Below are 16536 nucleotides of genomic sequence, written 5' to 3'. Positions count from 1 at the left end.
TTAAGTTCAAGCACCACTGAAGTAATTTTTTGCCCAGACCAGTGTGGATATGCATGTGATTGCTAGACTACTATCTGAAGCTAAATTAAATGCTCTTTATGGAACCACAAAATTGCTAATAGTTTTGCTCTTTTCCCCCTTATAACAAAATCTATACAGATTCTATATCATTACAGCACAAAATAAATCATCCATGCAAAGTGGGAATATTTGATGACGACAACATTCTTTAATGGTCTCACTTGGGTAGGGTAGTAATTTACTTTTCTTGCCAGAGCGAAATGTAAGTCAGCAGGTGTCCTGCTGGCTAAAGGGGTTTTATTGATCCTTTGGAATTTACAGTGCGTTAATAATGTTAAGACTTTTGGTATGCATTACATGCCCAAAGCCTCTGAAAACAAATGGCCTTGATGATGCTTTTTAAACATCACATTATATTGCGTGAGGGAGCTTGTTAAACGTTAACAAATCCCTTTGATTGTGTGATTATATGTGCATTTTGATGGGTCATAAAGAAACTCTTACTTGACCCTGAATCTTCATTAATGCATCTCTCACAGTCAATGATTTGCTGTTGTAATTTATAGTTTTACCACTGAATCTATTGAGACATTTTGTTTAGTGTTAATTAAGTAAGATAAGCATTCGTGTTATATTGCTTGGTGCCTAACTGTCTAAAATATAAGGTTGACTATGTAAAATTACAATTAAAGACTTCAGTACACATTCTATTAGCTAATCCAATGTACACTGGAAAAAGTTAGCAGAATTAAAAACATTTGAGACAAGAAAAGCGAAACAACATTTAATAGACAAGTTCAATATACACATATATGTTGGCCAATTACTGATATTATGTTGTGTATCTGTAATTCTCTCATTTAAAGGGTTAGTTCACCCAAAAAATTAATTTCTGTCATTAATTGCTCACCCTAATGTCGTTCGAAACCCTTAAGACCTTTGTTCAAAAAATCATCAAAAAGCTTTCTAACCCTGCATAGACAGCAACACAACTACGTTCAAAGCACAAAAGGTAGTAAGGACACTGTTAATATAATCCATTTGACATCAGTTGTTCCACCTTAATTTTAATAAGATTCAAGATTGACACAGAAGAGAATAAACTGTTAAATAAAGCAATGATTTTTGTTTTCTTTGCGCACAGAAATTTAATGTTTTGACAATGTCCGTACTACCTTTCTGGCCCTTAAACATGTCAGTTGTTTTGCTGTCTATGCAGGGTCAAAAAGCTCTCGGATCACATCAAATTTTTATTGATTTGTCTTCCAAAGAAGAACGAAGGTCTTACAGGTTTGCAATGACATGAGGGCACATAATTAATGACAGAATTTTCATTTTAGGGTGAACTATCCCTTTAAAATGATCCACAGCATCACATTCACTGTTCACATTTACTTTATTTTAATGTAACATTCTAATGTTACTCAGATAAAACTATAAAGTGTCTGTGTGGCAAAAAAAAAAAAAAAATTTTTTTTTAAATTAACAGGTACATCACGTGTACAACTCGATGCTCTGATGCCACTTGATTAACAGCCATTACTAATTTTAAAAAGTCCCGACTACTATTTTGTGGATGAGTATTAATTGAGCGACTTTTGACAGTAATTGGTCAAGAAAATGAATTGCCTTCTTTAATCATGCCTGCAATGCAAATCTCAAGTATACAATGTCTTTTCTCTCCTTTTCTATATCTACTTCCTTTGTAATCATTAGTTTACCAAGCAGCCTCAAATGTGACTTCAAAAGCACAGAGTGTGAAGCATTAATACTAAACAATAACATGTGGGCGTTCTAGAAAGATCAAGAAGTGCTTTTGAATGCAATTCATGTTCTGCTACCATTTTAAAGGGTTGTGTGTCCTGTGTGGGTGTTCCATTTGAGTAATTATGAACATAGGGAAATTTTGTGTTCTTGTTCGATAACCATGAACTGTATATTTCTAAATATCATTGTTACAACACTGTGCATTATGTTAAATAATGTAGATTTTACAGGCTACGTATTTATTACAGAAAGCAATGTGTCATGTACAGTAGAAATAAATATATCACTCCAGTCCTTTCGGTTTTAGATTTTATAATCATCAAATTTTACTTCCCCATTTTTTTAAGCAAACATTCTATTTGAATAAAACATGTCTTCCTAAACTGCAACAGCTTGCACAGTGCAAAGAACTGATGCTCTGTGTTTGGTGGCGATGATATAAAAGCCTTATGTGTTTGTCTACCTGCTGTTATCAATAAAAAGATTGCTCTGTGTCCCACAGACGCACCACCACTTCACCTCATGAGGGAGGCAGAGTAATGGCTGCCAGGTGATGTGCCTGGTGTGGGGTGTTTATTTATGTGCTGTGTAAGAGCCTGTAGTGCTCAGCGTGGGATATGTAACACTTCTTACAAACAGTATATGAATAACTGTCTCAGCATGGGCCGCACCTGCCGCTACTAAACTTTGCGAGAATTACCACAGAATTTTTAAACAATGATGATGAATAAAATATCCAGAGTAGACAAGTTATTAAATATGGCAAGAACAGTAGGGATTATTTACAATAGGGACTGAAGTGGTGCAGAATTCATTGCATTATCATTAGTTATTTAAATAAATGAATATAATGTAATAATAAAACCTGACTGTGTGGAGCTTATTAACTACATTCAAAACTTGAGTGTACATTCACCATTAACTGTAATGCTTAAGAAAATGAAAACTGATACAGTTTGAATCACCAAGAAGATATTAAATGAATTCTAGCAGACAGAAGATATTCAAATGTTTCATTCTGTGCACCTCCCACTGGTGTGACTGGCCTGTAGGATGCTTCTTACAACCCTTACGATTAATTTGTTCCCACAACAGCTCAACACCGTAAAACTTCATCCATTCTTAATACTCTTCATCTGCCTAATCGTTTTCAATCTAATCTTTATGTTCTCTTGTCCATCCTTTTTTTTGCCAGAGTCAGGCTTTTTCTTTGAAACTCTGCCCAAAGGGCCAGCATCCCAGAATCTTCTCTTTGCTCTTGCAGCCGGAGCTGGTATACTGTAGTGTCTACTGGTCAATGGAGCTGCCAGCTGAGCACCAATGAGGAGTTTGGTCCTCAAGCTACTGTATGTAGATGTCCTTTTGTTGTGCATCTGGGCTGTGCATTTCTCTATCTTTTAGATGTAGTTTGCTTTCATTTTTTAAAAGATGGAAATGGAATAGCCAGTAATACTGTGAAATATTATTACAATTTAAAAGAGCTTTTGGATTGAAATGTATTTTAAAATGCTATTTATTCCTGTGATGCAAAGCTCAATTTTCAGCATCCATTACTGCAGGTTTCAGTGTCACAAGATCCTTCAAAAATAATTCTAATATGTTGATTTGATGCTCATGCACATTTCTAATTATCATTGTTCAAAACAGTTGTACTTATCAATATATATATGCTGGTGTTGGGGTGCTGCGCCAGACGACCTGGCCTCCACAGTCACCGGACCTGAACCCAATCGAGATGGTTTAGGGGTGAGCTGGACCGCAGACAGAAGGCAAAAGGGCCAACAAGTGCTAAGCATCTCTCGGGGAACTCCTTCAAGACTGTTGGAAGACCATTTCAAGTGACTACCTCTTGAAGCTCATCAAGAGAATGCCAAGAGTGTGCAAAGCAGTAATCAAAGCAAAAGGTGGCTACTTTGAACAACCTAGAATATGACATATTTTCAGTTGTTTCACACTTTTTTGTTATGTATATAATTCCACATGTGTTAATTCATAGTTTTGATGACTTCAGTGTGAATCTACAGTTTTCATAGTCATGAAAATAAAGAAAACTCTTTGAATGAGAAGGTGACACCCTTTGACTCGCGCGTGCGTTAGACTCCTTGGTCCGTGTTTCAAGACGGGTCGGGTGGGTGGCCGACCTCGCCGCGGACCTCGAGCACCCTTTACTTTATATATATATATATATTTATATTTACACACACACACACACATATATATATATACACACACATATATATATATATATATATATATATATACATACACATGTATATATACATATATACATATATATATATATATATATATATATATACAACCCGAATTCCGGAAAAGTTGGGACGTTTTTTAAATTTTAATAAAATGAAAACTAACTTTCAAATCACATGAGCCAATATTTTATTCACAATAGAACATAGATAACATAGCAAATGTTTAAACTGAGAAAGTTTACAATTTTATGCACAAAATGAGCTCATTTCAATTTTGATTTCTGCTACAGGTCTCAAAATAGTTGGGACGGGGCATGTTTACCATGGTGTAGCATCTCCTTTTCTTTTCAAAACAGTTTGAAGACGTCTGGGCATTGAGGCTATGAGTTGCTGGAGTTTTGCTGTTGGAATTTGGTCCCATTCTTGCCTTATATAGATTTCCAGCTGCTGAAGAGTTCGTGGTCGTCTTTGACGTATTTTTCGTCTAATGATGCACCAAATGTTCTCTATAGGTGAAAGATCTGGACTGCAGGCAGGCCAGGTTAGCACCCGGACTCTTCTACGACGAAGCCATGCTGTTGTTATAGCTGCAGTATGTGGTTTTGCATTGTCCTGCTGAAATAAACAAGGCCTTCCCTGAAATAGACGTTGTTTGGAGGGAAGCATATGTTGCTCTAAAACCTTTATATACCTTTCAGCATTCACAGAGCCTTCCAAAACATGCAAGCTGCCCATACCGTATGCACTTATGCACCCCCATACCATCAGAGATGCTGGCTTTTGAACTGAACGCTGATAACATAATGGAAGGTCTCTCTCCTCTTTAGCCCGGAGGACACGGCGTCCGTGATTTCCAACAAGAATGTCAAATTTGGACGCGTCTGACCATAAAACACTATTCCACTTTGAAATAGTCCATTTTAAATGAGCCTTGGCCCACAGGACACGACGGCGCTTCTGGACCATGTTCACATATGGCTTCCTTTTTGCATGATAGAGCTTTAGTTGGCATCTGCTGATGGCACGGCGGATTGTGTTTACCGACAGTGGTTTCTGAAAGTATTCCTGGGCCCATTTAGTAATGTCATTGACACAATCATGCCGATGAGTGATGCAGTGTCGTCTGAGAGCCCGAAGACCACGGGCATCCAATAAAGGTCTCCGGCCTTGTCCCTTACGCACAGAGATTTCTCCAGTTTCTCTGAAACTTTTGATGATGTTATGCACTGCATAACCCTCCTTTTCTTATATATATGCAAATATTTATATCACTTGTCAACCAACAAAACTACCTTTAAATTGGGGGAGAAGCATTTGTTTCCATGAAATACTGGAAACAAAATCCTAAATACTGAACTGCAGGTGGGAGTTTATATGAAGAGGAATGGACTATCATCAGAAAGGTTTAGATGGTATTTTATTTTCATCTTGCCTCCGTATAATGCATATTAATCTAGTGTTTATAAGAACAGTTAGTGCTTGGTTAATAAGTCAAAATTGAACACAATTGATTAGTATCCAATAATAAACATCAATTTTAACATTTTTGTGTCTGTAAAAAGGTTACACTACTACATTGTTTCAGTTAAAATCAATGTATTTTATTAATATTTGTACATTTTAAACAGTACATGCTAGAATCCTGCTCTCATTGTTACAATCGACCACCCAACAGAATAGGCTTATATTACAGTGCACAAAAGAATAACCTATTTGTTTAGTGAAAGGTTTCTGTAGGTGTCCTGTGGGTAGATCACAAGATCAAATTTAGCTCCTGTTGGCTGGCTCACGTTAGCTGAATTCGGCTTATGGTTCTCTCTTACAAATTTCCTTTCAGTCCATTTAGAACAGCAGAAAATTAAAGCCACACTGCAGGTCTGGGGACACAGCGCACTGGGGAGAGGTTACTTTTATCAGCTCGGCGCAAACACGCTGACGCAAAATGTAATTAACATTAACAGAGAACCTGTTATAAAGGAGTGATGTTTAAAGAGCACAGACCATCAGAACATAATGTGCTGCTTTTCTAATAAATATGTTAGATAGCAAACCAAAACATAAGACAAAAAAAGGACCAGTTAACTAATGGCCAAGATTGTCCTATTTTTGCCCCCTACCAAATGAATTATTATTAGTCTCTGAGAAGACAGTTGGCGAGAGGCATTAGCAGCAAAAAATCATTTAACAAGTTCAACAATGAGCATTTACAACCCTACACCTGCTCTACATGGCAGAAAACATGAGAAAAGGTCATTTGAATTAACAACGGGAGGTGGCTGCCAATGCGTCATTATGCTAAACCCTGCAGCAGATCGGTCTCCATAAGGAGCTCCAGCTCATTGGAAAGAAACAAAAAAGCTATAGTAACTAATACTATCTTCCCTTCAGAAAAGTTTTTGTTACCCTCCCTTCTATCACTGGAGGAAATAGACATCTCTTTCTCGGAACTCTCTTTCAAAGTTATACTACATCAACTTGGAGATGATGTTTTTGTGTAGCAAAGCATTTTGCTTAAAGACCACATGCAATCAATACTAAGAGAGCTGTGGTATTTAGTCCATGAACATCATCTTTGGTGACAAAAAGCTATACCCTTATATGTAAGCTATATGCAAATATGTAAGCTATTTACAAATGTAAAATATGAAATAAAATAAAGATAAATACATCCAATTTCCTCCCAAAACTTGGAATTTAAGTAGTAAGAAAACTGCAATCATTAAACAATTTCAAGGGGTCTTTAATCTTGCAGATTACATGCCATGCTATGTCTGCTGTATTCATTCTCAAAGTCATGTTGGGAGCCATGGCGAGTCAATTTTTATTTAATTAGGTATTGTAATTACTCTAATCTAGAAGGGCATGCAGGCTGCATGTCTCAGTTACAGTAAAGCGAGCGAGCGATCAATTGTGTCCTTTGTTTGCAGAGTCATGTTGTTTTCCAGGAGTGGAGTATCAGTTTATTAACTTTCACCAAAGAAATGAATTTATTAACTGCAAATATTTGATCATATGATTCTGGCTTGTTTCCATATGCAATTGTCACTGGTCTCTGTATATATTCTCAGTTCACCCAGACATTCAGCCAATCACCGTTTGTGATGCTGTTTACGGTAGTTTACAATAAGAATAAGTATCTGCATACAGTATATCAAATATCAAATCAAATCTGTCTTATAATGAAGAATATTAATAGTTAAATAAATTGTACAATTGCATCTCAAACCTTTGTATAGATAAATTAACTTTCATATCTAATAAAGTGAATAATATTTGTATTACTGGTATAATTATGAATAATGATAAGAGAATGTTATCTCATGGCCGCTTAATCAGTTTGAATGTCATAAATATTTTTAAAAAATTAAAAGATTCTCTGGTCATATGAAATGTACAGTATGCATGCAAACCATATCATTTGATATCTCTGCTGTTGAACAAAAAGTACTCCAGTATCTTGAAAGGAATATATTACAAAATAAAGAAATTGTAGTATTGTTATGTCTTTAAATTAAGTTGCTTCACAACACAGCATAAAAACAGCATATAACAACACAACAGAATCGACATAATGTTTCATAATCCCTCATGTTTCATAATCATAATGGAAGTGCCATTCAATCACAATAGCGACGGTGATAAGTGCACTTGCTGCCAGAATATTAAATTATTCCTTTTCCCCGATAAATATCACTTTCTGAGGGTTTTTAAGATATGTTCTCCCAGTTCACCATATCAGTCTTGATGTGATTAAAAGTCTGTTTTGCTACACTTCCTATTTTAAATTAATCAGGCCCTGTGGGCTTTTGGATTCCTGAGGATATAGTTCCAGCTGCAGAGACGAGGCCAATAGCTCCATCTACAGAAACTCAAGACAAGCTAGCAAGTATTTCTGCTTTTTTTTTTTTTTTTCGTGCATGTGAAGCCCCAGCAAAACCAGACACATGTTGGCTACATGCAACACTAATCAAGTCTAACAATGCAATGTACAAAGCTAAAGTCATTACTGAACATGTACCCAAGTTATAATTAGGCCACAGCTTCTGCATTTCCTCACACATCAGTCATTCTTCTATATGGCAAGCGTCCGTAGAGATCTTAGTGAGCACTGCTATTGTGCAAGATTGATAGGAACGAATTTCCTGCGAATTAAAACCATGTTGCTTTCAAATACACCTATGGTCCTGCTTCATGTTGTGCGATGCATTCAGCTTGTGGTTTGTAGCCAAATCAAGTGGTATCAGAGAGATAGAGAGAGAACATCAGACTCTAGAGACTCAATTAGATTCTGCATGTCAGATAGATTTCTCTGTGTCTCATCAAAGCACCATCACTAAATTGTGGCTATTTGTTTCCACGCCTACATGCACCACAGTCTCCACATAATAAAGGCTACAGAAAGCTGCTGGTTTTCTGCTCAAGGTGTTTCAGGGGTTAGAAATAGGATTTTGCTTGGGGAATAAGTTATTGATTTCTCCTACTGGTCCAGAGAGGCTGGGCTGAGGGCAAGCAGCGATAAGGGCGAAAGTTAACAAGCACCCGAAAGTCTGCTGACATGCTATAGCGCCTCTCAGCATTGGCTAGTTTCATCTAATGCACCATTACCGTTATGGATATCAAGATAAAACTCAATGTTTGGCGCATTTATAATGTGCAACCACAGAGCGTGAAAGAGAGGATGAGCTAAATGTACAGTGGGTTAGTGAGTTTGAAATTTCATGACCTGCACATCAGGGACATGAAGAAAACATACGTTTTATATGTAAATTAACAATTTGAGCTTGAATACAAAATCATTTGCAAGATCTTAAAGAAAATGCATTTAGTCAGTGATCAATTATCTACAAACAGTGAATATTTTCTGACTAAAATGTGAGGCGTATGAAATCTTGCAGTATAATAGAACTAAAGGCTGCCCCAACTGACACTGAAGAGCACCTTATGACATGATTGCTTTTTAAATACTTGATGCAAGCGGTCTAAACGGCCCTCTTACACACTTCCTGTGTGCATGAATTTGCATTCTAATTATATATTAGTGTGTCAGGCTAATTACCTGAAGGATGATTAACTATATGGAGACAGCTGTCAAAGAATTTCCTGCTAATTTAATCACCCCATGTCACACAAGATGTTCAAGTCTTTATTTCTTTAGTTGAAAAGAAATAGCCTAAGAACAAGGGTCAAATCTAGCGAAAGGATTGTTTTCTTTAAAAAATACTTTTAATACTTTTTAACCTCAAATGCTCGTCTTGTATCCAATGCGCATGCACGTCAGACGTAGTTAATTCTTCATCTGTGTATTTCGTCTTTGAAAACTACATCTCATTTCACCTCCTCCAACTTCAAATATCATCTGACATCGTTGTTCTACTTTTTTTGTAAAGAGCGTTTGACTTTCTTAGCACGTTCGCTCTGTAAACACTAACGTGACTTTATAAGATGGTGATTTGTGGTTAAAACATATATAATTATTTTGCTTTTTTTCATAAAAATGACCAATCGTTTCACTAGATAAGACGCTTATTCCTCAAATGGCATCATGTAGAGCCCTTTGAAGCTAACTTCAGTTTGGTCCTTCGACCCATTGGCTGCCACTGAAATCAGCTATATGGAGAATAATCCTGGAACGTTTTCTTTAAAAACCATCATTTCTTTTCAACTGAAGAAAGAAAGCCATAAACATGTTGGATGACAATTGGATGAGTAAATTACGAGGATTTTTTTTAAAATCTGGAAGTGAACTATTCCTTTAAAATTCAGAATCAAACAATCTGCACAATCTGAGAACAATAACATATTACAGGTTGCCTTTTTCATTTACTCTAAGAAATGTGAACATTTTATGTTTTAACAACAAATTTTATTTATGGCAGAGTGAATAAAATATTTTTTTTTCTAATGGGCACCCATGTTTCCTCCACCACACAACGAGTGTCAAACCAACTCACAGTCACTCATTAAGAATGGAAGAGAGGGGACAGATTAAACGACTGCCTCTGACAAGCAGGAAATGTCAATGTGCAAATCAATGTGAAGCCTGCTAAAACAAATAAAAAAGGAGAACCACATGAACAAAAACTATTGCAATAAACTGAGTAACTTTACCCTGTGGTTGTGTCTTTGTCCCTCCAGGGCTTGCTGTAAAAAGCATGTTCATGTGCAGCTTCAGGGAGAAAAACTAATTGCATTCAATATACACAAACTGTTTTGTTGACTGAACCGAACCCCATAAAAATCTCCATGGATAACAATCAGCATTTGCAATATGTTGTTTTGCATTTGCTGAAGAAAAAAGAAAGAAAAAAGCTGTATCAGATCTAAGCAAGACAACTGCTGGTCAGTGAGATACAGTCAGTTGGCTGGTTGCAATACCAGAATTGAGAACAAAACAACTGAACAAAAGAGAAAGGATTTACCTCAGCAACTTGTTTTTGACGCATTGTCTCCTCATTATCCACAGAGTCACCACTGGCTACAAATCTCATTACAATCTAGTGACAATGTCAGAGACAAACTGTTTTCCACATCTGCCGTAGCACTGTTAACCATGCATTAAATAAACTAAACACCAAAACACTCTATAAAAGCATGTTGGAAAATAAATTATTCTCGTCAAGACGCAACCTTAACGACACTCTGTGCTTCTAAAGTCGTGTCTATGCGTTTAGTATTGATTTTGCCACTGTGACATGGATCACTCATCGATCTCAACAAGCTGGCAAGAGGGACAGAGAGGAGTCTGTGTTAATAAAGACTGATGTGACTCTCTTTAGAAAATTTACAGAAAACTAGAGGTTCCCAAGCCCACCCCAGTGGCTCTGCATTGGGCTCCTTGCAACAGCTATCAATTAGAGTTGTGTGACACCATCTGAGCAGATGATAACAGGGAAATAACACAAAGGTATGCACATACTTTGTAAGTTTGCCACGAATTGTGATGCAAAGCTATACCCAGTACTGTGTTAACCTATCACAGAGTAATTGAATGTTTTTATAAATCGCCTCATTAGGATTATGAACAAGCTTTCTACGATCCACAGAAATCATTAAGGCCTCTGAACAGGCTATAAGTTATCCTCCTGCTAAATGAAATCCAATTAACATCTGTTTATCAGGCTGAATCAACAGCCATAAATTTAGCTGCAATGACTGTGACAAAAAATTAGCTCTAATTGCAATATATGCGGCAGGGAAGTACAGATTGTGTGAGCATCAGACAAAAAACAGAGATAACTCCATTACACTGATACCTAACTTAGAATGTAGCCTAAAGATGAGTCTTTCAAAATGTTATCGAACATTTTTATTACACTTTTTGTAATAAAGAATTAACAACAATAGAGGTTTTCAAAGACATTCTTGTTTCTTTATGGGAAACATGTAAACATTATTCATGTGATCAATGAACCAGAAACTCTCTACGGAAACTTTTTGGATAACAGGCTCTCCGGTGTGTCTTAGTAGCATTATTTCCACATCTGTGAAAAAACAAAATTCTGACTCAGGTGAGACGTTTGTAATCTTTTACTATCCTGAACATTGGCTGATCCACAGTCTGATCGCAGGCAAGTAAACTTTCTCTAGATGTTATCCAGTTTTTAATCCAAATCAAATACTGCTGTGAGGTTTCCATGCTTATTTATTGCATACAGTAATTGGAAATGTTGGATGTAAAATGTCACTATCTCCATTAGTTCTGAAATTAGAGAAACATGATTTGACTGCATCAGCAATAAAAAGACTAAAATTAAAAGACAGATTATAATCAAATTGTCTCTTTGGCTTGACTTGGTCACAGTGTAGTTCCACATTACCTCAGTTTTCACAAGTTCAACTAACTAACAATTATATATATGTATACACACACACACACACACACACACACATACATATATATATATATATATATATATATATATATATATATATATATATATATATATATATACAGTTTATATTATTTATATTAGCTAATATTTTAAATTAGCATTTAATTTTTTTGTTTTATTTAAATTTAAGTATTTTTTTTTCATTCACTCATTATAATAATTTACTTATATTTATTTGTATTTTAGTTTTATTTTATTTTGTGCCCAGGAAACATTTCTAATTTGCATTTAATGTTTTTCCATCTTCTAATATTTATATTGCACTATTTTACCTTCATTTCAGTTAACAATTAGTTTCTAATAGGATTATTTACAAAAACAACACTGGATGTGATGACATTGTGAAACAAAAAGAAGAAAAAAATGCCCAAGATATTAAACATACCTATAAAAAAAAAAAAAAAAAAAAAAAAAAAAAAGAGCACAATAATACTTTAGCATATTTAGATTATGTACCAGTAGTACATTAATTACACAGCATTTACTTATAGACACAGCACCTATCTTATCAGCCATGCTAACCTAAAAAACGACTGTCTAATTTGAGATTAAGATGCGCCTAAGGTAAGGTGAAGGTAAATTGGATGAACAGCTTTTAGTACAACTGCATTTGATTGAATTGAAATTTAATTCCATTAGAAGGACATTTCATCCCAACCTTGAACCTTGTGTGATGCAAAAAAAAAAAAAAAAACAATTTACAAGCTGCGTGTAAGCCAGTTACATAGACCAACTGCAGTAGCCTTAGAAGTACAGCAAACTCATATTCTCTTCCTTGGTAAAATTAAATGATGCTTCAAAAGGATAGTTAGAATCAAGATGGTTTTGTAGAATGGTATTTTAGAGAAAAAATAAATGCGCTCTTTGATTGCGCTGATATAGTTACATGAATATTTAATGAAGTCTTCTTTGCGCAGTAAAATTCATCTAAATATTCAGAGCTAGAAAGGGCAGGAAGGTTGTGAGCTTAATGTGAAATCAATAAACTTACAATCTCTGCCAAAACTAGGTATTGACCTGAGACAGGACTTCTTCTTGTACTGGGGCTTTTCATCTTGGCTATAAATAATTCATAGATCAAAGTAAAAAAAAAGAAAAGAAAAAGATACAAAGAAAGAAAAAGTATCAAGATTATATACAAGACCAACACAGACACCAAAAAATAAATAAATAGATCAAAAGCACATTTACAATGTTTCACAAAATAACTATGATAATATGCAATAATGACACACAATTTTCCAAATGCATGGCGTGGTTTCCCATGACCTCTTGCCTCTGTAATTTAGAGCAGCGATCGCTAAATGGACAAGATGATACCAGGAAACTCTCACAAACAGCCGGATGGGGGATCAAAGGGGATGGATGTTCAAGTCAGATGCTACTCCAGTCACATACAAACTCGTATGATTTCTAACTGCATTCCCTAGCAGCACATCTCACATTCTTCCTATTCCATTAAAGTGTCAGAGAGCCACTGAAGAGTCACCTGTACACCATTAGCTGTTTCATCTAATTCATACAATGATCTGGGGCTACGGCCAAACAATTATGCCAGCGCTAACATTGGTTTTTATAAGTCAGCGAGGATCATGTTTGAACATCCTCTCCTAAGAGAGTCATTTTTGCATTCGGATTCAAACATGCTTTCAAGAACCAGAGAAAGACCTGATAAAACCCCAGAGAGCCTCAAAACAGGCTTTCAAATCCATATTCAGAAATACTTAATAAAAGCACACACCGGTCCTTTGAAATGAATTCTTGCAGGATAAATAAATATATGGTATTTAACTAAACGTTAAATGTTTGAATATCCGTTATAAAGTCTCATCCTCGAAAAGATTCGAGGGCCAGTTGGCACTAAAACAAAATTGTGCTGATGTAATGCTGCCCTCTACAGGGGGAAACAAAAAAAAATCCAATAATAGTTCCTATGAAAGATGCTTCCATTTAATTTGAGTCTTTAATTCAATATTTCCAGTGCTTTATTTATATCTGTTCTCATGGGGCTTTAAGCCAGCACAGTTTACAGTAACGCATCCAAGCCATAAATAAGCCTTCAAACTTCAAAGCTCTCCTCAAATGATGTTCTATTTGAAGCCAAAACTTGAATACTTCATGTGCTCCATGAATCAATAAATATTTGCATTTTCATTGCATATTTATTGAGATATGAATGTTTTGGACTGTCAAATACTCACTTAACTGTGTGTTTACTGTTGTGTTAAATGTGCGTAAAGATTTGAGTGTTTATATAGGCTATATATAAACAGGAAATAAAGAATGCAAGGAAAAACAAACACTTTCTTGTTTAACGTTAATAAAAAATGGTAATTGTGAAGCATGTGTTTACATCAAATGAAGGCATTCAGCTCATTCAGCAGTGTCTGAGTCAACTTTGATTAGTTCTTTACTGAGATATAGTTTAGCTGCCTGTTTATCCACTTCAAACTAATAAAACATCACTCCTATATATATATATATATATATATATACTATTTTTTATATTTTTGAAAGAAGTTTCTTCTGCTCATCAAGCCTGCATTTATTTGATCAAAAATACATAAAAAAATGTAATATTGTGATATATTATTACAATTTAAAATAATTGTTTTTAAATTTATTATACTTTAAATTATCATTTATTTCTGTGATGCAAAGCTGAATTTTTAGGATCATTATCACATGATCCTTTAGAAATCATTCTAATATGATGATTCATTATCAAAGTTGGAAACAGTTCTGCTGCTTAATATTTTTTCAGAACATGTGATACTTTTTTAGGATACTTTGATGAATAAAAAGTAAAAAAAAAAAAAAAGTAAAAAAAAAAAAGCTATGTTTTTAAAATATAAATATTTTGTAATAACAATATACACTACTGGTCAGTAATTTGGGGTCAGTAATTTTTTCTTTCTTTCTTTTTTTTTTAAATAAAATCAATTCTTTTATTCAGCAAGGATATGTTAAATTGATAAAAAGTGATAGTAAAGAAAATATATTATTAGAATTTTTTTTTATTTTGAATAAATGCAGTTCTTTTTAACCTTTTATTCATCAAATATATTAGACAGCAGAACTGTTTCCAACACTCATAATAAATCAGAATATTAGAATGATTTCTAAATGATCATGTGATAGACTGGATGTTACATGTGACACTGAAGGCTGGAGTAATGATGCAGTAAATTCAGCTTTGCATAACAGGAATAAATTATTTTTTTAAATGTTTCCAAACTTTTGGTCTGTACTGTATATATATATATATATATAAATATATGTATGTATGTATGTATGTATGTATGTATGTATATATAACAAACAAATACCCAGTCACTGTAAGCACACAAACTTTGAACTGATGCACGTATTTTGTAGATCAGTTAACGTTCTTACTATTTGTAACGTGTTAAAGTAAACGTATAACCTGTTTTTATACAGTCTATGCGTGTGACGGGTTACTCCTAAGAATGGTGGTGTTGTACATTAGTGAGGACTAATTTGACATTATAGCCAATCATTGATTCTTAAGAAGTAAATAAATCATATTGATAAAACAGTGCTTTTTAGTACCATGTAAAAATATGATTATAAGAGTTTAAATATTTGTTTCCATTATTTATAATTATTTTGTATTTTTTGTACAGAGGGCTAACATAAAAACAAACCTGCATACATACAAACAATATTCCTTCTTAGAAGTAGGACTATAAATGTGAAATGCTTAAACTCATATGCCACTATAACAATGGGTTATGTATATGCCTTACATTAGGATTACACATCAGTTTCTTCTAATTAGAAGAGTAGCTAGGCTACTTTAAAGACTGATGAAAAATCGATTTGAAGACTAAATAAAATGTATTGACCACTTTATGTCTCCAATCCTATGACTCATTAGTAAAACACAGTGTTCTCTTTGATCTATGCCTTTCCATAGCTTCCCTATAAGCTTTTTACTCAGTGTAAAGTATTTATGATCTGCACAATACAACGTTTGACTGCACGGTTGCAGGATGCTCACAAACAGAAATGTCTAGGCTTATTTGTTCTGGAGAGATACAAGTCAACAGTATCGCTTGTGAAGTTTGTTGTTTGACTCCAGAATCCTTCTTGCACTTTATTTATTCATCTATTTGTTTCCTCTTTTTCTGAAATCTTAGCACCAGGTGGTCTTATCTTATCAAACCTGACAGAGACCCAGAGTGTGCATGCTAAATCTGTAATCAAACTAAAATTACTCTCTGAATCTGTCTGGTGTGGCATCCAGTGAAAAGCTGTTTTTGGGAAATACTGACACAGATTCAATACACAGAATATGGTAAGGAGAAAAGCAAATTGTTCACTGGTTTTTTTTTTTTTTTTTAAATCAACACGTTCTTGCATATATTTTTGATCATGTATTCACCCTAAAGATAAGAAAATAAGAAAATCACAGAGCATTTGTCCATCCATATATTCCTGAACCACTTGTCGTATGTGGGGTAGCAAGAGTCTTATTCAGCTTTAGATACAAATTTCCAAATGTAGTACTTTTGGCACATGTAACTGATGATATAAGGTTATTTGAGGTCATTGTCCTCAAATGATAAACTGTTCAGTGCATGTGAGGCAGTCAGTCTAATCAGAGAAGATGACTGTGT

This window comes from Carassius carassius, chromosome 7 (genome assembly GCF_963082965.1).
Source record: "Carassius carassius chromosome 7, fCarCar2.1, whole genome shotgun sequence".
In the NCBI taxonomy this organism is placed as follows: Eukaryota; Metazoa; Chordata; class Actinopteri; order Cypriniformes; family Cyprinidae; genus Carassius; species Carassius carassius.
This window is presented reverse-complemented; position numbering follows the sequence as displayed.